This window comes from Rhinopithecus roxellana, chromosome 5 (assembly GCF_007565055.1).
Source record: "Rhinopithecus roxellana isolate Shanxi Qingling chromosome 5, ASM756505v1, whole genome shotgun sequence".
Classification (NCBI taxonomy): Eukaryota; Metazoa; Chordata; class Mammalia; order Primates; family Cercopithecidae; genus Rhinopithecus; species Rhinopithecus roxellana.
Window position 1 is genome coordinate 35,639,797 of NC_044553.1, and position 26,444 is coordinate 35,666,240.

At 38.2% G+C, this 26,444-nt stretch overlaps 1 protein-coding gene across 2 annotated transcripts in view; it reads right to left on the bottom strand.

The window, feature by feature from the left end:
- Nucleotides 1–26,444, bottom strand: part of FBN1 (fibrillin 1) — a 240,478-nt gene that overhangs the window by 140,571 nt on the left and 73,463 nt on the right. The window contains exon 1 of one of the 2 annotated variants that reach the window (XM_010357809.2): nucleotides 11,469–11,545. The exons of the other annotated variant lie outside the window; for it this stretch is intronic. The gene's annotated coding sequence lies outside the window, so the exon portion shown is untranslated. Of the gene's footprint in view, nucleotides 1–11,468; nucleotides 11,546–26,444 lie in introns of those variants that run through there. 2 annotated transcript variants of the gene reach the window in all.

Below are 26,444 nucleotides of genomic sequence, written 5' to 3' on the forward strand. Positions count from 1 at the left end.
GAATCCAAGACCACTAGCATTAGCTGCCAGCCCTGAGTTCATTCTACAGGAAATGGAGACACACCACACTCACATTCCATGAGAGCATCAATTCTGAGAGATCTGGTGGAAAACTTAAAGCAGGGACAAAAGTTCAGCCATTATTAACCACAGCTGAGAAATGCCTCCTATAAATATGAACTTTCTGTAATATCAAGACAGATAAACGGCAGGGAGATGGTTTTGATACACTGGTTGGCAAACATTATTTCTAGAATTGGCTTTTTATCAAAGATCCATGTGCTACTAGATATGTGGTATATAGGTTGTTTGTATATCTTCTCTCCTATACACACACACACACACACACACAGTCACAGAAGCACACTAACATACTATCAAGGTGGCCCTCCTCTTCTCAGAACTTTTCTTTGGAAGAAAATGTCTGATGAATGAAAAATTCCTGAGACTGTTTCCAGCTCAGAGTCTGGCGCTGAACTCAGCTGAAGAAAGACAAGTTGGAAGAAAGTACAAGCATTACTCAGAACACGTGAGTGAACCGTGCAAAAGACAGGCATGGGAGCTGAGGGGGTAGGAGAGGCAGCAGCACCAAAACCCAATCATGTAGATTTAATTCATCAACAAAAGAAGATTCCTGACAAAAATCAGTACATGCTCAGATATCAAATACAACAGATGATTCATATTCTTAGACACCAAAGACTAAGGCGGCCGACCCTAGAATTGGGTTTTCACTACTATTTTATGGTCATTATTTTTCAGACCTGCTAAGTTGGAGTGAGAACATGTCACTAATGGGACAATCATGGGGCCTCCTGGTAGCTCCACTGGAAACATACAGATTTTGATGTTCTGGGCCACTAGTGAGTGACAATTGTTTTATGGAATAGGCTAGCAATTATGCAAATATTCATCCTGCTCTTTGGAATTAACAGTTATTTCCCAGACACCCCAGGTACACATGATGTGAAGAGTTAAATCTTAATACTATCCTATAGGCAGATAGGCCACTCTAGTTCTAGCTAAGTGTTGCCCAGTGGAGTCAGTGGGAGAATGGTATATGCTTTAGAAACTTCCATTCTATAAAACTAGAAAAAAGATTTAAAGTTGCTCCTGAGACTATAAGGTCTACAACTATTAAATCGTGTACTGTCTGAACACCGACAGGGCACTGTGTTACTCTGTTCCCTCTTACCACTTACTAGAGATTTACATCAGCTTGGCCAGACGCTGGGGTTTCATCTAAGGCAGCTAGTTAAGATACGTGCGGAAAGTGTATATGGTTAGAAAATAATAAGAGACAGCATTAAAGTGGTTTAAAATGCCCCAAGAGGGAAGCCAAACACCACAATTTTCTCCAACTATGGAAGAAAAAACAACTTGAGCCAGATTGTAGCTCTCTGGATGTATTAACAGGTCTATGTTTTATTCCCTTGGATATTTACGAAGCATGTTAACAATAATTAAAACGGAATTTTCCAAACCTTTAAGGGTAAAAGTTAGGAATAGAATATCAATGACCTTGGAAAGTGTTATAATTTAATATACATCATATTCACCATCCTGGGATTTCACTACTGATATTCAAAATTCACAACTCCCACACGGAGCAAGCGTTCTTAGGAACTATGCTCATGCAAATGCCTTCTATTCAAATGTATTTTCAACTTTCTGCAGTAGTTGTACAGCTAAAAGTTAGTGCTGCTGGTCTATGGGCATTCAGATTTCTCTGGTCAGGAGTTCTTAACTTGAAGACCACAATCGGGACTTGGTAGGTCTAAAGGTGCCCCGAAACTATACGTAAATCACATGTACAAGTTCGATGAATCTGAACACAGTTAAGTGAGCAATCACATATTCTCTTCCAGAAATCTGGAATTGGGATTGAGGAGCACTGGTGTTCACCTCTACAGCTGGCTAGACCTCAGGTGACTTACCTTGGGAGCAGGGAGGTGGCATGTACATGACACACAGAGCAGTCCAAGAGCTGGAGAGAGCATTTGGTTTTTGCTTCCAGCCCTGGGTAAAGCTCTGCTACAGTACCTGTCCTTGGGTTTCTTATAACCTGGGATGTCCCAGGTTCCTTAAAGCAAATCCCCCCTTCTGCTTCAGCTAGTTCCATTACTTGCAACCAATGCACTTGGAGCTAATACAGTGCATTCATTTATACCTTTTTGGAAGAAGAACGTGTTCTTTCATCAAATTCTTAAAAGTGTCCATGGCTCAAATAACCCCCTGCACTATTTAAAAAGAAGTAACTAATAAGAATTTGGCATTACTTAGATAACTTACTCTGATTTACTGAGTTTTATATGTTCATTCTCAAAGAAAAGCAAAAAAAAAAAAAAACCAACCAAACAAACAAAAAAAACCTCTCCTAGTTAGTGACACAAACACAGACAAAAACTACTCCAGCTCTCCCCTTCCTTTACTTGTAATTCCAAAGGGAGCCACAGAGAAACATAAACCTGCATGAAAGTCATCACTGCCCTCTATAAATTGATAGCTAATTTTTAGTAACACATACTGTCTGGTTAACTTTCCCCAAATGGCAGCAGGCATTTGTGGATGATGTTACCTCGCCCATTTAGGCAGAACACAGTGCAGGGCTAGAACCTAAAGACAATATGCCTAAAAGGGAGGAGGCCTGCACACCAGTCTCAGCTCAGCAACCAATTTGCTGTGCGTCTCGAGTTAGACACGTCACTCTGATGGCATTCAAGTGGTCAAATCATGAACCATTCAGACGCCCTCGTGGTCTTTCAGCTGGCCTGAGCCAGGTTGGCTGCAGCCAGGCTGAGAAGAGAAGGTTGTTTCCATGGTGCAGGAAGGGCAGAGCGTGTAGAAAGACGTCTGACAGAAGCTTGTTTTGCCATTAGACTTGCTTCTCCCACACTTCTTATTTTGGGAAAGGGCATCACCACAGCCCGCATCACAGGGCCACAGACTCAGGGCAGCGGGGATCACAGAGCATCCCTCACATCCCTCAATCACCCGCAAACCTTGTCAAATTTACTACCTCAATGGCTTTTTTACTGCCCCTCCTCTGAAATCCAGTTGCCACTGCTTTACCCTGCTAGAGTGAACCTAACTTTGTTAGACCCTAACATGCTCTGTGAAATGCTCCCTACTTGGCTCCCTCTGGTCTCTTCCCTAAATGCCTTCCCCCTCCATTGACACTGAGTGAACTGCAGTTCCTCAACTCACGGTTTGCTGTTTCTCCTCCACATGTCTTTGCAAATGCCATCTCCTCTACCTGGAATGCCTTTCCTCTCCGTTTTTCCACCAAATTTCTCCACTTGGAAATCTCCCCTGACGACTCACTCCTTCCCTCCTCTGTGGCACTAACCAAACTCCATGGTAAACTCTGACTTATATGATTGTCTTTCATCAGATTGTGAGCCTTAACGATATATATTTTGTCTCTTTAAACTTTGTATCTCCACGGCCTAGAATATCCCCCATGGGCCCATAACAAGCACTCAAGTATTTATGAATGAATAAATAAAGGAGGATGCACAATGACGTATCTTTAAGTTAGTCTAAATCCTTAATCTTTTGAACTATTCATTCCCTTTGCTCAAGATATAATTAACTACTTATAATTCCATGAATCCATCACGCTTGATTTGAATTCTGGAACGCTGATTATCAATGTGGCAGTGAACAGTTATCCTTTGAGTCAGTTTTCTCTGTTTCCCAGGGTTGTACGAGTAGTAAACGAGCATATAAAATACCTACCATAGTCCCTGGTTCTTCTATTTTTCCTCTCCTCCCACACATACCATGGGTACACATAACCAATATATCCTGCTATTCTTAAAAACAAATGACATAAATGATCCACAATCTGCAGGACACACCTTTTAATCCATTCTGAAGAGCTAAGAGATTTGTTCTAAGTTATCTCTACACTCTCTTGCCTGGCCTTCTGCTATAAACAATAGTTGAAATTTGCAATATAGAGCAAAGATAAAGGTGACATGCAGATCAAATCCTAGCCTGGATTCATGAAGACCTTGTTCTTTCTTCTTTTTTTAACTTTTAGTTTAAGTTCAGGGGTACAAGTGCAGATTTGTTACATAGGTAAACTTGTGTCATAGGGGTTTGTTGTGCAGATTATTTCATCACCCAAGTATTAAGCCTAGTTCCCATTAGTTGTTTTCCCTAATCCTCTCCCTTCTCCCACCCTCTGCCCTCCAAAAGGCCCAGTGTGTGCTGTTCTCCTCTATGTGTCCATGTGTTCTCATCATTTAGTTTCCACTTATAAGTGAAAATATGTAGTATTTGGTTTCTGTTGCTGTGTTAGTTTGCTAAGGATAGTGGCTTCCAGCTCCATCCATGTCCTTGCAAAGGACATAATCTTGTTCCTTTTTATGGCTGTATAGTATTCCATGGTGTATACGTACCACATTTTCTTTTTCTGGTCTCACTGATGGACAGTTAGGTTGATTTCATTTCTTTGCTATTGTGAATAGTGCTGCAATGAGCATACACATGCATGTGTCTTTATAACAGAGTGACTTATATTCCTTTGGGTATATACCCAGTAGTGGTATTGCTGGGTCAAACGGTATTTCTGTCATTAGGTCTTCGAGGAAGCACCACACTGTCTTCCCCAATGGTTGAACTACTTACACTACCAACAACAGTGTATAAGTGTTCCTTTTTCTCCACAACCTCAGCAGCATCTGTTATTTTTTTACTTTTTAATAGTAGCCATTCTGACTGGTGTTAGATGGTATCTCATTGTGGTTTTGTAAAGCACAAAGAAAGAAGAACCTCAGTTCTCAATGACTTTTTTTTTTTTTTTTTTTGAGATAGGGTCTCACTCTGTCACCCAAGCTAGAGTGCAGTGGTGGAATCACAGCTCACTATATCCTTGACCTCCAGGGTTCAAGCAATCCTCCCACCTCAGCCTCTCAAATAGATGAGACTACAGGCACATGTCACCATGACTGGCTACTTTTTTAATTTTTTTGTTGAGATGGGGTCTCTCTATGTTGCCCAGGCTGGTCTTGAAGTCCTCGGCTCAAGCGATCCTCCCACCTCGGCCTCCCAAAGTGCAGGGATTACAGACATGAGCCACTGGACTGGCCTGATGACAGTTTTTGAGCAGTGGAATCACCATTAGCTACCATATACCTCCAAATTCATTCCTGACATAAGAAAAATTAACCCCTATTTTTTTAAGCCACTAGGGTTGGGTTTTGTATCATTTGCATCCAAACTCATTTCTAACTGAGACACCAAGTCCACAAATTGTGTTGTCATTTGACATATATATGAGTGAATAATCCAAGCATAATATACTACATTTCTGGAATTTTTATGTAGCATGTATTTTAAAAATTAAGAGCAAAAAGATTGAGCAAAGTAGGTCAAGTATATAAACAAATTTTACCCAAATGCAAATGAGAATTCCAGATATTCCTTCCTAAGCTCATATTCCCCAAATCAACTTAATTTTCCTTCCTCAAAACCTAGTAAGATATCTAATGTTGGGATATGACTCGACTCTGATAATCTCCGTGAATCCACTGTTCTCTGATATACACATATTTTTCCAGTTAAATCAAAGAAATGGTCATATGCATTATTACCATCATAAGAGTTACTGCCAGTTCTCATTTGTAAAAGACATTTGATTTTTAAAAATCAGCTCACTAATACCTCTGTTAGATGATCCTCTTTATTCTATTTTTTAAATAATTGAGATATTTTGAATGTGATATGCCCTATATACTACTCTCAATTGAAAGTAAAGACCACCATCCCCTCACCTCACTTCCCAAATGTTACATATTTGATTGGTTACCATAACAATCATAAAGATATAAACAGAGTGGACACATGGAAATAATGGAATTCTGGAGTTATTCCCAAACAGTGGCCAATTTCAAACAATACATCAATAAGAATGGATTGAAAAGAAAGAAAATAACTATGTAAATGCCTAGGTAGGTTCCCGGGAGACACTGAACGGTAAGTATTGCATTCACAGTGACATTATTCAACCTTTAAATAGGGTAACGGTACTGACACTTTATGCAAACACAGATGGCTTATGAAACAATAAAAATGAAGTCGCAGCTTTATAGTCTATTGTTTTGGCTCAGGGAAGGGGAGAAACAAGGGTAGTAAATGAACTTATATAATACTTCTCACTCTTTTCCCTCTACTCTGTGAGTGTGAGAGGAGCCATTTTTTTTTTTCAGATGTTGTTGTTAATTTCAAAAGATTCATCCAGACCTTGGAAAGTCTTCTGATGACAAGTCTGATTTGAGAGAAATGTTGAGCCCTTTAATACAGGAAATTCCATAATTATGAGCTGGTTGTGCTTCAGTCGTTTATGTATAAGATGAGCATTGGAATCTCTTATTTTAGAATTGGAAGGAAACTTATAGAAGAAGAAAAAGAAAATGAGCATTTACGGAGCATGGTGCTGGCTACAAGGGAGACGTGCTGTCTCACTTAATTCTCACAACAATTCTCTGAGGAAGACTTTTGCTTCATTTTATAAAGGAGGAAACTGAGGCTCAGAGTAAAGTTAATAAATTTGCCTAAGGTTATACAAACAGTAAGTGGCAGAATGAGAATTCAGCTTTTGGTGTTTCTGATTCTAAAAGCTGTGCTTCCCCACTACTTTGCCTTCCTCAACATGACGGTACAATGTACACAAGGGTAAATCAAAACACAAAGCAGCGAAGTTATTTTCTCAATGTTACAGAACAAATTAGCGGCAGATGGAACGAGAATCTATATCGTTCAAATCCCAGATCAGGCCGTGTTGGTTACTTCATGCCTCCCCTTCGGCCTCATTTTTTGCCTTCTTGCTCCCCAGGATTAAATCACAGCAACTGAGATTGAAGCAACATTCAAATCAGTTTCAGGACCTTGTTCTCATACTCCCAAATCTTGATCTTAAAAAACCCCTCAGTGCAGTGTTGGAGTGTTGTTTGCAAGAAATGAAAATTATCCCAATTTTGTTTTTGTAAATATATTCACTGTAAACCATGATAACATAGAAGCAATGTTGGTGTCAGCTAAAAAATATATGTAATAAAATCTATGCTAGAGGTTACCTCCCTGTGGAGAAGCAGGAAGGAGATGGTACGGGGAATCCCGAATGGGTATCAGTCATATTTGAATGCTTAGGTCAGGCAGTTTTAATTTTTAAATTAGCTTTGTAACTAACACATACATGACATATATTCTGTAAATGTGTCATGTAGTGAATTGAAACAGTATGATAAATAGAAAAGGTAAGCCACATACACACATACACATTATATCTGCAAACTGAAATGGAAGCGCCTTACATACCTATGTGACCATGGGCAAATTATTTACTTTCTGATCCACAGTTTTCTTAATTATAAATAGGGATGATAATACAGTGTTTGCAAACATTATACAAGAGAAATATTTAAAATATTTAATTTCCTGCCTGATTGTACCTCTTTCTATTCTATACCAGTGATACTTTCAACAGAAAAAATCTTTATACCCAGCATGCATCATTTGATTGGTTTCTTCAGTGTGAGACAGAATAAGCCATTATTTGTGCACTACGGAAATAAAAGGGCATGTTAAGATGTTACGTAGTATGTTCTATCTAAACATGGCACGCAGTGATGATGTGTAAATCTCACATACTGTTCCTTCACATCTTGTTCCTTTCCTTGTCCCTTTCCTGTGTTTCCTTCTTGATCCAAGGCTAAACTGTCCCAGCCCTGAAAATCTGTGCTCAGTTAAAAGCTGTCATGTTAATCCCAGCTGCTCATTATCGAGGACTGTGCACAACCCCCTTTCGCCCAGCATGAGCTTCTAACGCTCTGATTCACCTCCGCAGACTCACCCCACCCCATGTCTATAAACAGAGCAGAAATCTGTGAAGACTATTTGGTATTGTCTGTATTACCCAAGAACATGTCTGGTTGTCTAACCCCTGACCCTGCCTTCAAAAGCCTTCTTATCCTTCAAGACCAAACTTAAACACTGCATTTTGGGAAAAGCCTGTCTAGCTTCATACATCAAAATGAACATCTTCATCTTCTGAGTTCCCATGGTGTACTGCTGTACACTGACTATTTGCCAGTCATACCATCTGGCCATGGTCCAGAGAGAAGCATATAGGTTATAACCTACCAAATGGTAGGTTCCCTAGGAGGAGAGAGTCTTGTTTATCTCTGAACTCTTATCTTCTATCCCCAACTTCCTGGAATAGAAGACACTCAATATATCTTTTTTAAACCAAATTGTTAACTAGGTATAAAAATTGTTCTTGCTTCCTCTGGGCCACACAATTACACACATTCCTTAGATGAGCTCATGTGAAGTTAATTAGACAAGTTAATTAATTCTCTAACTCAGCAGGTTATCAGAACTGAATGTACCCAACTCATCTAAATGCAAAGATAATAAACAGGCTTTTGCCTTCTACATTTCTAATGGGAGTTTCTGAAAGAAACTTTCCACTAGCTCTATAACTCTAATGTCTCCCAAATAGAAGACTCCATGCTAAAAGGCTTTTCCAAAGTAGTAATATACCTAACCTCCACAAATACCTTTTATCTCAAAGACAATTTTTCTCTATCTACACCATCCCAGGGAAAAAATGGCAACATCTATGATTTTAATTTTTTACCTTCATAGATCACATCCATGCACAACTCAATTACTTAATGGGGTAAGGCTGTAGGTAAATGCAACAAACCTCACTAACCTCAAAGGTTAGTGACTCTCTACATCACTGGAATCCTGGTAAAGTTTTGGAAGAGCCTTCATGACTCACCTTCAATTTCCATCCACTCCCAGGATGAAACCACCACAAAATAGTGGCTGGAAAGAAAGATTTAAAATCAAGCTTCAACCATGGCAGATTCAAAATCCAGCCAATGCCAGCCAAATATGAGCTTGAAAGTGTCCATAAGAAGAGGCTAAGGTTTACAAAACAATCCTCTTTGATGAGTTAAGTACAAGTGAATCAGAACCATATGGGTTAAATTCCCCTTGAAATACCAATGGATTTAGAATTAAGTGGAAAAGTGCTTGGCACAGCATAAATTCCAGGCATCTGAAATGCAGTTAGAAATCATTTTCTTTGAAACCTAACAAAAAGGGTTCCCTGAGATCTCCTGCACAAAACGCCAGGTATTCTTACAGCAATGACAGTTACTCCTCATAGTGAAGATAGTGCCAGAGTTGAGTTCAGGCTGTGGGCACAGAAGGTTCTGACCTAAATTCCAACCCTGCCCATTATTAGCCCTGTGTCATTGTTTAATCTCAGAAAGCCTCAATCCTCTCATGTGTGAAGTGGAGATAATTTAAGGTTGTTAAGATTTTGGTGAAATATTATATGTGAAATACCTGTCATTGTCTCAAGCATATATTTTTTATCAGTGATATTTTTAAAAGCATCACCCAAAGAGAGTTGCTAAAAACAGTGATTTAATTCAAGAAAAAGTTTCTTAAAGTAATGTAAAACATCCTGAATCACCTGGTCCACTTATAGACTTTTAGAATGCCCTTCTTGGTAGTGAACTGTGCAGGTGAAGGAAAGGCTTTTGGTACCTGAACCCAAGATTGAAAGAGAAGTTGAGTGTACACTACAAAACAATATAGAGATGGCCCCTGTTTTGTGGAAAGAGGCAGCGCAGTAGACGAAAAGAAAAGCACTTAGAACCCAAATCTCTATTCATTCAAGAATTTGGTAACCTATGTGAATCTGTGACTTTGAGGATCAGAAAGGATTTTAGAGAACAGCTGGTCACTTTATAGATGAAAAAACTGAGACTGGGGCAGTGCAATGATTTGACCAAGGTCACACAGCCACTAAAAAGCAGACCAGCACTAGGACTCAAGTTCCCTCCTAGTCTAGTACTATTTTCACTAAATCATGTTACTACTCTGGATGCAGGCCTGATACATCCTGGTGCCAAGTGGCAACTGGTTTCCCCTGCAGAGGAGCAAAAGAAGGGGCAGCAGAGTCCTTTTTCACCTTGGAACACGCCAAGGATGGCGTCAAGAAAGCCAGGTTTAAACCAGGTCAGCCAGAAGGGTTTGTCTAAAGCACAGCTGAGCAAGCGCCATTCAAGCCAGGATTCCGTCAGTACAACGGGCGTGTCAGCGACAAAGTTGAGTGAATGAAGTTCGTGCCAAGTATTCATTGAGAAGGCTGGGCAAGATAGGTCCAGGTTGGGGAAGGGAAGAGAAAATGATGAGATGAAGGTTAAAGGAAAGGATGACTGGGTGTTCCTCTATGGCATCTTTTCCACAGTAGGGCGCTCTGAGCATACTTAGCTGTTTGTGCAGGGGCTCTAAGACACTGGCTGTCAGTTGACACGCCTGCATTTGCAAGATTCTCACTTAAAAATAAAATCTTAACACTCACCTTAAATACTATGCCTGAAATATAATTAAGCCATCACCAGGAGATGAATTTGCCAAGACTAAGGCTTGAGGTCTGAATAACTAGGCTTCTCCTACGTGGCTAAGTTAAAAGTTAGAGTGGTCCCCCGACTCCCATTCAAATGTGGTTTCCTATTTTTTAAAAACTCTTAAACAAGCTAGGCATAAACAATAATTAGCACTCCAAGTCCTCTCAGCCAGGCCAAGCTACCATCCAACTCCATTTCCCATCTCCCTATTTGAGTTTTCCTTGTTCATATAAACTGTTCAATCTTTGATCCTACAACACATTTCATATATTTCTCTGCACACACCTTTGTTTCCTTCAGCCATTTCCTATCCCAGAATATCTTCTTCCAGTTTATCTAAAGAAGATAGTTCAGCATATAAAAAATTATAAGCACTTGGGTATCATTCTGAAAAAACTTCAACATTACTAGCATGAGTTTTAGTTTTAGATCTTGGTAATTCCAGGAGAGAGGGTTTAAATTATCAGACCTATTCCAAGCCAGAATATAAAACCCTTTCTAAACAGGTACTCCCCCAAGTATGGTGAAGGGAAGCATAAATTATCTAAGTCAACTTATAGCCCAGTCAAGCAAAGCATAGTTTTTTTTTGTTTGTTTGTTAAAGCTGTTTTGGCTGTTTTGGCACATTGACAACTAGCTTTGGAAACTCTATACCTAAGAAGTTGGGTAGAATTATGAAAAAGCAAAGAAAAATCACACAAATTAGCAAAATATCTGGCTACAGCATATACTAATAAAACAACAGACATATATGAATAGCAGAGGGATCAGATTCAGAGAGAAAATTTAGTAGGAATAGATATCAGATGTGTTTTCAAAGAAGCAAAGCCTATGGAATGAGATGACTAGGTCTGTTTTTCTGACAATTAATGTTTACAATTCCATGAAAATTTCTGAAGTATCGTGGGAGTAGCTACAGGTGCTGTATAGCTCTGATTTTCTGGTTAAAGCTTAGTCAATGAGCTACGGAGCACTGTACATGCATTCAGATCTGCATCTGCATCCTTGTAGAGAAATCCCACTTACCTGATTTCCCACAAAGAAAGTTGTTTCAGCTCTTTGGATTCACACTGGGAACAAGAAGTGCTGATGATCTGAAAGTTCAGACTAGGAAGCAGGTGAATAAAGAGGCATTCCCTCACTCAACACATGCCCCAAAGGTTTTGGTCAATGCAAAGAGCAGAAGCCAGAAGTCTTCTTAGAAATCAGCTGCTACTAAAAGTTAGTGTAAATACTGAATGCACAGCACTAGAAAAGGGAGTGAGAGCGTTGTGTGCTGCAAACCATTTTCTCTATCTTAGGTATGTGCTCCTTTGACAATTTATTGGCTAGTACAGCCTGGTTCCTTTCCTAACAAATTGTAGCCACAAATATATTATGTCTAAGGAATTTTGAGACCCCTTCGAAAGCGAGCTTGATCCAATCCTCAAGACTCCAGGCACTTTCAGCATCAGCAGAGAGCTCTCCAGGAAGTCTGGCGGGTGGAGGCTGGATTCCCCCAGACTGAAACCCAAGAACTCTCTCATTAGAGGAGTCTGACTCAAGTAAAAGGCCTGCCGAGGACACAGACCAAGGACAAGCAGGCAGACCTCTGTGAGGAGCCAGGGTCCGGAGCAAAGCACAGTTTTTACAATCCTCAAGAACCTCTGCCAACCCAGCCAGGCTACTTACCTCGCCTGTGTCTATGTGAACTAAGGAAACAGTGTAAATTCCCCTCTCTTCCCAGAATGACTGAGTAAATGCTAAGGCTTGCTAACAACTGCCAAGAGGTTTCTACAGTATTCAAGGGCAGACTGGATTCACTCTGGCATCGGAAAAGAGGGTGAAAGAGATGATGGCATATCAGAAGATTAGGATGATAGAGGAGAGTTTTCATATCTAAGCAGCAGCAAAATAATGAACAAAATATATTGAAGTGAAAGACGAAGTATTTTACCAACAAAATCCTATGGAGACAAAGCCCGTTTTGTGTGCCCATCATCTGTTTTCAGTCATCTATTATCTGCAAGAGTTAAGTTTGTCTATTTCTACTTAGTAAATGTGGAAGGCAAAACGAAGTAACAGATGCTATGCAGGAGAAGCCAGGCTCACATAATAAAGAGTTTTGAAGCAAGAAGGCAGAATTCATGGGCCTCCTTTACTCATGGGCCCACTAAAGGCGACTCAAATTGCCACTGCATGAAATCAGGCTCGTCCTGGGTATTGGCAGAGGTGCGTTAAGTTTTCTCTTCCACATACCCTTATCTGAAACCATGCTACATGTATTCTTAAACATGAAGATGAGCCAGGCATGAGACAAAGTGCACACACCTTAAATCAATAAAGGATCCTAACTTTCCTGTAGGAGATAGCAATAAAAATAACAGTAATAATAAGGATCCTGGTTTGTGATGGGCTTTACCACTGACAAGCCTTATTCTTATCACTCAGTCTCTAAGTCTTGTTTCCTTATCCTGTAAAATTGGGATAATAATACCTGCCTCAGAGGATGTGGTAAGGATTAAATGTGATAATACGTAACAAATGCTTGCCTTATTAGGTGCTCAAAGAGCAGTTGCTAGTATTATTTAGGAGAGCTGAGAGAGACAAATGTTATTCTCTGAGGATTGGGATTCCCCATCCCCTCGGTAGTTAGGTGCAAAGTTTGTGCTATGTGATACGAGATCTGGTATATTTGTAATTTGCATAAATTGGTATGTATTGGCTTTGTAAGTATTCCTCGGATGTCTTCATATGAGCACGTTTCGATACTCTAATTACAACACCAGCTTCCAAAATTGCAAACCCATGGCTTCAATTTCCTTTGGATTTTTCCAACAGACTTCCACAAAAGTTGACAGAATCCCAAATAGCTCATATACTCAAGGGCTTGGATGCCAGAAGAGGCCCTGGAAATTGCCTAATCCATGTCCCCCGCATGCCACAGTGGAAAGAGCCCAGTACTGGAAGTTAGATGTCCCACCCCTGTGTGACCCTCTCTAAACCATATAACCTCTCTGGGCCATTATTTCCTCATCTGAACAATAGGGATCATGCCATACCACCCAACCCCCAGAGCTGCTGTGAAAACTAAATAATGTATTCAGAAATCGTCAGCCAACTGAAATGCAGGGAGTTTTCATCAGTATGATTACAGACTAGAAAACAAAGTCTCACGAGGGTTAAGTGATTTGCCCAAGGTCATCCAAACCCCAGTGATGAGTGGTCTATCAGGGAGGGGCTTTAAAATCATGGGGATAAGTGCTGAAACACAATGACTTATCTTTTCAAGCCAATTAGTGGTTTCCTTAAAACTAGCTGAATGTGCAGTCTTTCCCTTCCTGGCTCTGCCCTTTGGAAATGTTCATTACCTTCGGCTACAGGGACACCTAGATTCTAGAGTATGTGTTTGTGTAGCCTGGGCAGAGTCAGAGCAATCACTTACTAAGGCCCTACAATGAACGTTAATGCTTTAAACATTTATATTATTTAAAAATGTGTGAATAGGAAATATATCCAAAGGGTTCAAAAATCAAGAAGCAAAGAAAATATTCACTGAAAAGTCTTCCCATAACTTCCCTCTGCCCAGTTCCTGTGGCCAAATAGGTAACAACTTTATTAGCACCCGGAATATTCATCCAGCAAGGTTTTTATGAAAACACAAGTAAATTGAACATATTAAATATCAACTTAAGCTCCATTACACTCAATTCAAAAATTTAAAGAATCATATTTATCTTTTCGAGACTTTATCAACAATTTTTGATTGATCCACTGAATCAACAACCTTCAAAGGAAAATTTTTCTACTCTGACACTATGGAAAAAATATCTCCAAAATAAAGATTTCAGCTCCTAATTTAGAGTATGTTAAATTTACTCATCCTTGAAGTTCATCTTGAAATGGTTTATACAGCAAAGCAAATACGAAGGCAAGTCGTTGTCTTGGGCAAACATTCTGGAAGAACTATTTAGCACATGGCTTTCCCTGAAAATGGGGTCTTAAGGCTGCTTGGTAGAAGCCCAAATTTTAGTGTTCATAAGAACCACTGAGGAACTTATTAAAACGCAAATCCCTGGACTGAACCCTCAATCATTTTGATTCTGCTGGGGACCATGAATCATTTTTGCTGAGTAATCCTGCCAATCATGATGCAAGCTGTCAGTAGATCACATTTTGGGCAACATTGGACTGGATGTTAGAAGAATGGAGTCAAGCCTGAGCTCCCATCAATCAGCTCTGTGACCCCCGGTTAGTAAGCTCAGTTCACCGAAACTCCATAGAACCCTCTACAAAAAGCAGAGATTGGGCCAGAATGCCATAAAGTTCCTCTCCACAGGTCCATGCTGCGATGCTGGGACATCTTCAATAATTTTGGTAGACAGTAGGCCACAAAGAGGCCATGGATTACTGTGATATATCTACTTCAGGGAAACTTGACATATTCTGAAAGAGCATGTAACACAGTAACCTACAGTTTTTCTTTGCTTTAAGAAATTTATTTTGTTGCCCAATGGTGGTCACGTTGTGTATTGCAAATGGGGAATTGAGTCAATATGAGAGAACTCCAAATGGAATAGCCCTTTGTGCATGGGCATGAACGTTTTGGGTGTCGCCATCAGCAAAGGGAAATGTGAGTGCCTTTAAACTAACCCAAATCTTGGATTCATTAAAAATAGAAACATATTTTTAAAACCAAAGTATTTTCATTTTCAAGGGTAAAGATTGCTATTTTTAGAGATTGCACTAGATGGTGATGCCAACTGATGGACTGCCACTCAAACGCTGGCATGCCAACTTGCTCGCTGGCAGGAAACCTCTGCCTGCCCATGGTTTGAGGAAGGCATCTTCCCTGCAGCTGGGGTCTTCCAGTCTAAATCAGGCAAGGAGAACACCCCACACAAGCTTTCTGATGTAATTTAAACTGGAACGGAAACACTTATGTATTGTTTTAATCAATAGTTTGGAGGACTCTAAAATTTTTAATGACACATGTTAAATCTAATTTTCATTAGTCTTTTATCTAAATGAAGAGATTGTACCAAAAGAGGATATTTTTATCTATTTGTAAAGTCCTTTAGAGCAGGATTATATGCCCAGTACCTAGCACTACAGTCCTTAGCACAGACTATGTCTTCAATAAATACATGAGAGACGAATGAATAAATGAACAGATGAACAATCAAATGAACCAAGACGTTTTCCTCATAGTCCTGTCTAGAACTTCTTCATGAACTAAGTTTTATCATCAATATTCATTAAGTACCTACTGTCTGCCAGACACTATTCTAGGCACTCAAGATATGGGAGAAAACAGGCGGCCAGCTGTTCTTTTCTGAAGCTAACTTGACAGAGAGAAAGAGAGTTTTAGATAAATATTTTTTAATGGCAATGTGATAAAGAGAAACTAAGGAAGCAAGACTGGAGAGGAAGGTGAGAGAAAATGAAGGGGTTAGGTAGATAAATTAATTAATGAGTCTCATCTGAAGAAGACTGCCTCTTGTAAATCAGCTGTCCTGCAGGAAGCAGGCAAGGAGGAGGGGAAAAAAGCCCTGTCTATTAAATCTGTTTTGAACAAACAGATTGAAAAGCCGTATTTCACCAGGTGAACCACTGCAAAGCTACCAAGTAGCCTAAGTTCCAAATATATACATGTATAAAATATTTTTAAAATTTCCAAGCAATTAAGCCTTCAAGAGTAAGTTATCTGTATTTAGCCAGCTCTCCTGTGCCATTCTGCAAACAGGCACTCCCCATGTATTTGGCACTCTTTCCTTGTGGATATCACTGTTATGTGACACTCTACTCTCTATTCCCCACATCCTGTCTAGCTTTAGAGCTCCAGGTGTGTGTGATTTGTTTCCCCCTGTCTTCTGGGGGAATACTGAAGAAAGGTGCAGAGCCGTAGAGGCATAGACACCCCTGAATCCAGAACAATCTTAAAAATGCAGATTTTTTGTGATACATTTTAATCCTGATATATTTTTAAAAAGATGCTCTGGAAATGAGACTTGGAGATGAAGTTTTATCTCTTTAGTGAGCCAGCTATGTAGAAACAGTGCTCAAAATCTAGAAGGGCCAATGAGAAGGTATCACGCATGCTCTGCACTTCACCCTTTCTCTTTCCAAGCATCTGGATCCTTTTATATACTATATTGTTCCAGTGGGTGGTCTGAAAGTTTTAGGGGAAGGCTGTAATGTTTGGTATGGGAGGCAGGCATGCAGAAAGCTCAAGAGTGATGCTGTGGCTGCCTCACCATAGAACAATAACCCTGTGATTAGCTGAACTTTGCTCACCCATCATCCTCATCATCACACAGACACCAACACCACCCTGACTATTCAACAGTCACTCGAGAAGGCTTTTTATTGTATAGGATTATTTGTTGGACAGCACCCCTTGCAACCAGATCAATAAAACAAACTTATTAGAATCATCTGCTGGGACAGGGAAGCATTTCTGTGATACAAAGCCAGTGAGGTTTTATGTGTGCTTTGTTGTGGGGTCACAGAAAAGACACTTTAGGGAGAATGAAGTTGAAGTTGCTGGACTCAATGTCTCCGTCTAAACTGCTTTCAGTGATTCAGGACTTTTTTTTGTCTAGTTATATCTTTGCCTTCTCAAATGCTTATTTTCTATTAATAATATAAAATTTACCTAATTAAAAAGTAAAAACCCCAGGTGGTCCTCACATATTGATGAAATAAATATTTATAGTTGTATAACTACACATTAAACCCTAGTTTCTCATTATCCTTCATGATAAAAGTAGAATCGCATTCTCGGAGAAAGGTCCCAACAAACTTGGCTTGGAAGGAATTAAGTTAATAGGCCAAACTTCTAGTGTTTGGTATTTAAAAGGATGCCACGTGGAAGAATAACTGCAGAAATGGGGGAGGTATCTCAGAGATTAATGTCACCTGGGTATCTGGTCTCGCCTTTTCCCCAGGCTATCTAAACAGACTAGCCTAACTCTAGAGGTAATGAGTTCATCACCATGAATGTGCAAAGCACAGTAATCATGACAACTTTCCTACGTACCAAGTATTAGACCAAGTGCCTTACATACAGAATCTCAACTCATCCTCTTTAAAACTCCAGGTGAGAAGCATAAAATGATTACTACTTTACAGATTGTAATAATTCATTGGAGGATATCATTGATTGCTCCCCACCCACCATACCTTGGACAAATAATGATCTAGAACTGAGCTTAAGGGAAACAGCTGCCTCTCACCTCCCCTCTTCCTCCCCAGACCCAGCAAAGTGCCTGGTGTACAGTAAGTGCATCATATATATTAAATAGAGATATGAAAAGTTCCCTTTCTCTAGAGAAGAATAAAGCTAGAAATTCTAAGCTTTTATTAATTTTATACTTGTGGTCTTTTCTAATTCAAAAAAATTATGTGGCCTTTGTAGAACATTCAAGACACAAAGAATTAGAAATCAGAAAATGCAATTCAACTATAATCCCACCACCCAGAATGAAACACTGTAAACATTTTCATCTGTGTTTTTCCTAACATTAATGAATGTGTCTTAACACATAACACAATCGTGTGTTAGTTAATTAAAAATAAAAGGCCTGCCAAGATGACCCCATTATTACTAAATGAATAAAAGGAAACCCACCACATAAAATATCAAGCCAAAAATAACAGAAATACAGTGAGTATATTATTTAAATGATGTTCAATGTGATAAAAAAAAAAAAAGAAAAGAAAAAGAAAATGCTAACTTTCCACTAATCTCAGCAAATAAAAACTCCTATATATTTTGTAGACTTCAAATGTCTGTACCCAGGGAAACCATTACTCAACAGTGTATAAAACGAAAAAGCTGTTTTGAAGAATAAGGGCACTAAAACTTAAATGAAACAAAACTGATACTATTGCTCTTCAAAATTCTAAACTATTTTAATAAATTCCTGGGACAAGAGTCTGTTCTTAAATTGAATTATAGTGGCATCTAATGCATGATGTGCATTTGAGTCTGAAGAATTAAAAATTTAATAGAGCAGCTGAGTATTTTAAATCTTTTGGAAGAATTGAAAAAGAAATATGAACTCTTACACACTCTGTAAACCAGAATTTTTTTCTTACCCTAAGAATATGTTATTCATGTACTCTGTACATTAGGTCAATTATTAGTCACTTTCTTTGGAGCCTGACCAAACGCCTCCACCCTTCATTGCAGAGTTTGCTGTAATCATCTGTAGTAAGAATAGCAGAATCACACTAATATGTGCTGAAGGCTAAGGATACAGACCCTGGAGGTTTCGACAACACATTTCTACCACTGATGTACCACCCTTTTCATTTGCTTTTAAGCAACAGGGGAAAAAGTTTCAAGTATCTCAGTAAATAAAATGAAACATAAAGGAAAATGAGATCATTTCAACTTGGCTGAAATTGAAGCCTTTCAGCTATTTTGTGTCAACTTGAATTTCATAATATAAACACCTATTTTACTTGTGTCTCCACAGTTTAAGCAAGTCAATTATTGTTTTAATTGGATTTCCAACTATAAGGTTAAACAAGACCCCCACCCTTTCTCTTCAAGACTTCAACATGGAAAAACGTTTGAATGTTGACACTAATCTTTCTGGATCATCCAAAATTTAGTAAAGCATGTTTACTGTTACTTTTTAACATTATGTTAAGAATCGTTGTAGCATAAAACTTTGGGTTCATGTTTTATTAGGTTTATACAAAAAGAAATTCAAATGCAACCATAATTCTCCTTTGCAATGGATGCTTAAGATCATAGACCGTGAGATCTGGAAAGGACTTCAGAGATCTTCTAGTTCAACCCCCTGGATTTATAGAGGAACAGCTGGAGACTCAGAAAGGCCACAGGCCAAGAAAAACAACTGATATCTAGAGAATCCTGACAGCTGAGTAACAATCCAACAATCTTGGAAAATCCAAAATATGTCCCAAAGCAATTTACGACAGGGTTATTTAAAAATCACATTTACGTTGCTGTCTGCATTGTTTTTCATAGCGTTGGCACTCAAAGTGTGACCTGTGGCCCAGCAGCGGCAGCATCACCATCCCCTGGGAGTTTGATGGAAATGCAGAGACTCAGGCCCTGCTCCAGACCTGCCAATCGGAATCTCCTCTTGAACAGGATCCCCAGGTGATTTCTATGAACATTAAAGTTTGAGAAGCATGGGTTTACACCAGTGCTACTAAAAGCTGGTTCACAGATTTGTGAGAACTGTTTGTGTCCACTCTGTGATGAGATAAATACAGAAATTAAGAGTAAACCTTTAGGAATGTTTGTATCCATTTCATGGAGTAATTTAAAATAGGCTGAATATAATTCATCAGTGGGGCTTGTATTAGTACATTTTTGTATGATTTTTCTAGTAATTCATTTTATTAGATTTTTTAAAGTATCAATTCACAAGATAAGAAATGATTTTTAAATGAACTTTCATCATAGAGAAACACTGTTGTGTACCATCCTTCCTTCCCCCTAACTGAGATCAGTTTAAAAAAAATCAATTGGCTCACTTCTCAACTTTTCTATGAGCCAGGATTACCCTGATACCAAAGCCAGACGAAGACATGGAAAGGAAACTACAGACAAATATTCCCTATGAACAGAGACAGAAAAACCCTCAACACAGAACTATCACACTGAATCCAACAATATATAAAAAGAAGTATTCACCATGACCAAGTGGAATTTGTCCTAGGAATGTAAGGTCAGTTTAACATCTGAAAATCAATTAGTGCAATACACCATATTAACAGAATAACAGACAAAAACCACATGATCATCTCAATAGATGCAGACCAAGCATTTGATGAAATCCAGTGTCCATTCACAATAAAACTCTCAACAAAATATAAATAGAAAGAAACTACCTCAACCTGTTGAAGGGTACCTACGAAAAACCTACAGCTAACATGATACATAATGGCAAAATAACGAATGCTTTCCTTCTAACATCAGGAGCAAGATAGGGATATCAGTTCTTGTTACTTCTATTGAACATTGTTCTTGGGGTTCTAACCAGTGCAATGATGCAAACAAAAGAAATTAAACGTATATAGATTGGAAAAAAAGAAAGAAGTCAAACTATCTTTATTCCAAGACAATATAATCCTGTATATAGAAAATCCTAAGGAATCTACCAAAAAAAAAAAAAAAAAGAAGAAGAAGAAAACAAGTCCAGAAACGTCACAGAATACAAGATCAGTATACAAAGAGCAGTCATATTTCTATATACTAACAATGAACAATCGGAAAATTAAACTACAAAGCAATTTAATTCACAATTACATCAAAAGGAATAAAATGTATAGTAATAAATTTAATGACGAAAGTGCATGATTTGCACACTGAAAACTACAAAACATTGCCAAGATAAGTTGAAAAATCTTTAAATAAGTGGAGAGGCCTTCCATGTTCACAGAATGGAAAAATCAATATTGTTAACATTTCTTCACAAATTGACCTATAGATTAAAGGCAATCTTTATCAAAATCCCAATGGAATGTTTTGTGGAAATTGACAGTTTGAAGCTAAAATTTATATGGAAATGCAAAGGACCCAGAATAGCCAAAACAATTTAGAAGAAGAAGAATGAAGTTGGAGGACTTCAAAACTTACTACAAAGCAACAGTAATCAAAAGACTATGGTACTAGACTAAGAATAGAGATTAGATCAATGAAACAGAATAGGAAGGCCAGAAATAAACCCTTCTAGTTATGGCTAACTGATTTTCAGCAAAAGTGTCAAGGAAATTCAATGAGAAAAGATGGTCTTTTCAACAAATAGTACTAGTAAGATTGGATATTGATATGTACATGCAAAACAATTGATCCTCACCTCACACCATATACAAAAATTAATTCAAAATGGATCATAGACTTAAATATAAGAGCTAAAACTATGCAACTTCTAGAAGAAAACATGAGAAGAATTTTAAGATCTTGGGTAGGCAAAGAGTTCTTAGATAAAATACCAAAAGCACAATTCATAAAAGAAAAAGACTGATAATTAAGACATCATCAAAATTAAAAATGTTTATACTTCAAAAGGCACCAGTAAGAAAATTAAAAAGACTAGTCACAGGCTGGAAGAATATATTTCCAATATCTGATAAAGAACTTGCATTAAAAAACTACAAGGAACTCTTACAACTCAGTAAGAAGATAACCCAATTTTAAAAGCTGGCAAGAGATTTGAGTAAACATGTTACCAAAGAAGATACACGAATAGGCACATGAAAAGACGCTCAACATCATTAATCATTAGGAAAATAAAAATGAAAACCATAGGACATAATTTCACATCCACTAGAATGGTTATAATGAAAAGTAATGAAAGGTAATGTAGTTGGGAGAATATGGAGAAACTAGACCCCTCACTCATTGTTTATGGGAATGTAAAATGTTATAGCTACCTTGGAAAATAATTAGGCAGTTTCTTAAAAAGTTAAATATAAACTTGGTATATAATCCAGCAATTCCACACCTAAACATCCACCCAAGAGAAAGAAATACATATGGCCAGACAAAGACTTGTATGTGAATGTTCATAGCCATATTATTCATAATAGCCCCATACTGGAAACAATCAAAATGTAAATCAGCTGGTGAATGTATGAACAAAATATGATATATGCTTACAATGGAATGTTACTCAGCAATAAAAAGGAATAAACTACATGCTACAACATAATGCCAAGTCAAAAAAGCCAAATATAAAATAATATGTATTATGAGATTCCATTTATTTGAAAGGTCCAGAAAAGACATATCTATAGAGACAGAAAGTATATTAGTGGTTGCCCAGGGCTCGTGGAGAGAGCAAGGATTTTTTGCCAATAGGTGTAAGAAATCTTTTGGCGGATGACAGAAATGTTCTGAAACTAGATTGTGGTAACTGCTGCATAACTCTAAATTTACTAAAATTTGAACTGAATTGACTTGTACACTTAACATGGGTGAATTTTATGGTATGCAAATTACACCTCCATGATGCTTTTTTGAAAAAAAAATCAATTGACCAATTCTTATATTTACCTAAAAGGATGCACATGTTGTCAACTAATACAACCTACAAGTCTATAGTTAGATATTCTAGTTCTATCTAATCGCGAGGGTACATTGTTTGCTGGAAAGCAGAGTTCACAAGCTCCAAAGAAAAGCTAAAGATTTAGTATAAACTAGCTGGAGGCTATTCAGAAACCAAGGGCAATGCACCTTCAGGGACAAATGCTAGAATCCCACTGAGCCACAGGTCAGCGTGGGTATGAGAAGTCTAAGCCTGGTCCAACATTTTAGCAACACCCATCAGTCTGATTTAAATAACACTCCTACAAAGAGTCAGGTACAAAATGTGAAATGAATCCTGGAATTCATCATCCATCCACGACTGACAGCATTTATCTGTCTGGTTAAACTAGGTATGGCAAAACAATGGTACCCTGGTAGATCTGTCTTAGGCCTACAACAAATCCAAATTAAATTAAAGCATCAAATGTATTTAAAAATTGAACCACAAAAAACTGGAAGAACATGAATAAAAATATTTATTGAATCTTTGGAAGCACAAAGACTCTAATCTTAAAAGCCATAGACAAATCACGAGGAAAAATTCCACATGTAAAATGAAAATAAAAGTATATGTACACTAATAAAAATTTAAATACCTGGAAAAATATTTAAAGTAAAAAAGATTTTAAAAAAAGATTTAAGAATCTATTTCTATAAAGAGTTAGTGTCTATTGTTGGGAATAAGCAAGGATTTTTCTTTTTATTATTTAAAAAATCCCTGTGGTGGCAAGAATGAGGTGAAACCAAAACTTAGACATGAGGGTGCACACGTGACCACATTCATAATATGTACTAAGGGCTTTAAAGTGCCTGTAACCATGCCCCAACAATTTCACTCCATTCTAAATATAAAAAATACTGTGTGTTCAAACATGTTATATATAATGATATAACAGAACAAAAATAAAGCTAAGAGTAGAGCCCAAATGCTTAAAAAATGAAAACACAGGGTTATATAGTATATATATATATATTTTTTTCTTTCTTTTTTTTTTTTTTTTTTTTTGAGACAGAGTCTCACTCCGTCGCCCAGGCTGGAGTGCAGTGGTGCGATCTTGGCTCACTGCAAGCTCCGCCTCCCGGGTTCACGCCATTCTCCTGCCTCAGCCTCCCGAGTAGCTGGGACTATAGGTGCCCACCACCAAGCCCGGCTAATTTTTTGTATTTTAATAGAGAAGGGTTTTCACCCTGTTAGCCAGGATGGTCTCGATGTCCTGACCTCGTGATCCACCTGCCTCAGCCTCCCAAAGTGCTGGAATTAGAGGCGTGAGCCACCGCGCCCGGCCTAAGATGTTTACGTGTGGAAAAACATATAATACAAACTGAATTTATGTTGTGATTGCAAAGAAAACCACTATATAAAGAAAAATAGAAACTGGAAGGAAGTATAGTCAGGCAAATATTAACTGTGATTATATTAGTGTGGTAGGTAGTTTCTTCGCGACTTCCCAAATTTTCTTAAATGAGCACATTAAACATTAATAGCAGTTGCTCAGGGGCCTATGAGTATTTTTTCCAACTTCTCTGTACTTTTCTAAATGAAAAAAATACTTTTCACATTGTCTATTATGAATACGGAATCCTTTGATACCCAGGATTTCTTAAGTAAAGGATTGAAATTTTAAAAGGTCTTTGAGAAAAATTCTGAACATTATAAATGAAGGATTCTCATTGCTGAAACTACCAAGCTAATAAAAAAGTAATATGCTTTCTGTAAAAAGAAATTATGTATTATTAATCTCTACATGTGTTGGGGCAAGAGGAGGTCAGAAAAGGAAAAGGCTAACCAAGTTTTCAATAAAGTGGAGAATTAAATTTAGATTTTCCAAGACTGTCACAAAATCACTGAAGAAGCTCCAGACCAGAAATAGTAGAAAACAATTTTAAGAAATAAGCAACAATTTAATTAGTTTGTAAAAAAAACAAAACAAAACAAAACAAAACAAAAGACCCCTCAAAGAATAGGAAGCAAAGAGTGTCCAAGGATCAGTACTGGGGATTGTCTAAAACGGCATTTTCTTTAAAATCTTGGAAAGAAAGTGTACAAGTAAAATCTACACAGTTACAAATAGTTACAAATGGCCATGAGATCATATACACAATAAATTGTTAAGATTAAAAACTCTAGCACACATTCATGATGGCAGTCACCTCTGGAGAGAGGAACGGCAAAGGAACTAGGGAGGAAAAATGAGACATAAGCTTTATCTGACATGCTCTGGTTCGTTTATTTAAAATTTATAAAATGTTAACATTCGTTAATACCAGGTGGACGGTTTAAATATGGTTGTCATATTAGTCACTGCACTTTTTTTGCATTTAAATTTTTTACAAAAACAAGAGGCGAAGGGCTCCGAACAGAGACGAGTAGACTAGTTGTGAACATCTGTTAGGTGTGAAAAGGGGGGACAAAGGGAGGATGTGGGCATGGTTCTTCAGACAAATGAAGGGCACCTGTTGGGGATGAGCCAGTGGGGTGGGAAAGACCCACTCATGGGAGGCTTTGTCTGGCTGTCTAAGGAGCGTGAGCACTATCCGAAAACAGGAGGCTAAGAAAGCGCTTCAACTAAGAAAGAAATCTTTCTTTGAGATCTCTCTTTTGGGATTGTCTCAAATTGTTTTTGCAAGTTTGTATTTTTGCACACATTTATATATAGATACGCTGAGTTATGTGATGATTATGGCCCAGAATGCACAACACAACTCAAATTATACATTGGAACTTCATATCTATAACTCATATTATGATGCACATTAATCTTAAAATGGTGCATTAAGTGATAGCTATCACATTGTTGTACTAACCATTGCTATGATCTCATATCATAACAGACTATAATAAATTATAAATTAAACAATAGGGCTTATAATGTTATAAAAATCAAAAAGGACAATGGCTACATTTTAAAATAACAATAATAATTATGATTATTCCAAAACAGGTCTTAACAAGGCTAAGTGAATGGAGAGTTAAAGATTAAATAAGCTTCAGCAAATGTAAAATCATGGTCATAAGAAAAAAAATATGTATTACCCTCCTAAGGCATAGCTCTCAATTAATGATTTGTGGCCCAGCAAGGAGATCTTGGATTCTCATCAGTCTCTTGAAGTCTGTCATGTTCCCTTTAACCAGATTCTTGGCAAACAATTAAAGGAACCACTAGAACTAGACTGAGGCTTTGACTGAGCCTGCTCTCCCAGGAAAATCTCTGCTATCAAGAGACCCTGGACAGCACCACCAAAGAACTCTTCTCTGAAGAGGGCAGGCTGGTCAGACAGGCCAGGACCCCATGGATTTTTAGAAGCCAGTGACAGTCACTGCTCAACTGACTGTGGCCAAATGAGGGGTACGAGATTAAACCCAGCCTTGGGGCAGCCTTGCAGAGCCCTGGCTGAGGGTTAGGCCCCTTTAGCCTTGTCCCGACTGCATGGTTCTGACCTCATGGTGTGGAGCAGAGGCCATGAAGCTGTGTGATACTCAGGCTGTGGCACTGGCCTAATTACTCAGTTAATTAATTCAGAGCACATTCCTGAGTCTTTGCAATGGTCAGTGGTACAATATCAGACCCTAAAGATACAAATGTAAGTAAGACAGAGCCTCTGTCTTGAGTGTACGACCTAGATGGGGAGATAAGTACAGACAGTGAAATGAACCAGTTTGATTATCCTGGAAGTACAAACAATGTTTTGGAAATAGAGAAGTGATTCTTCCGTGTATGGCTAATGGAAGCTTTCTCATCTGACAAATCAGTAAGAATGTGTCAGATGGAAGGAGCAGCATGGATAAAGCATGGCACTACAAACATATACTGTAGATTGTGGATTGTTGTTTGTGACAGCAAGAGATAAGGCTGAAAACGTCTGCTGGTTCCAGGTTGTAAATGGCCTGGTGGCTCTGGCAAAGGAGTCTGGGCTTTTTCGTGGGAAGTGGTTAATGATCAGAT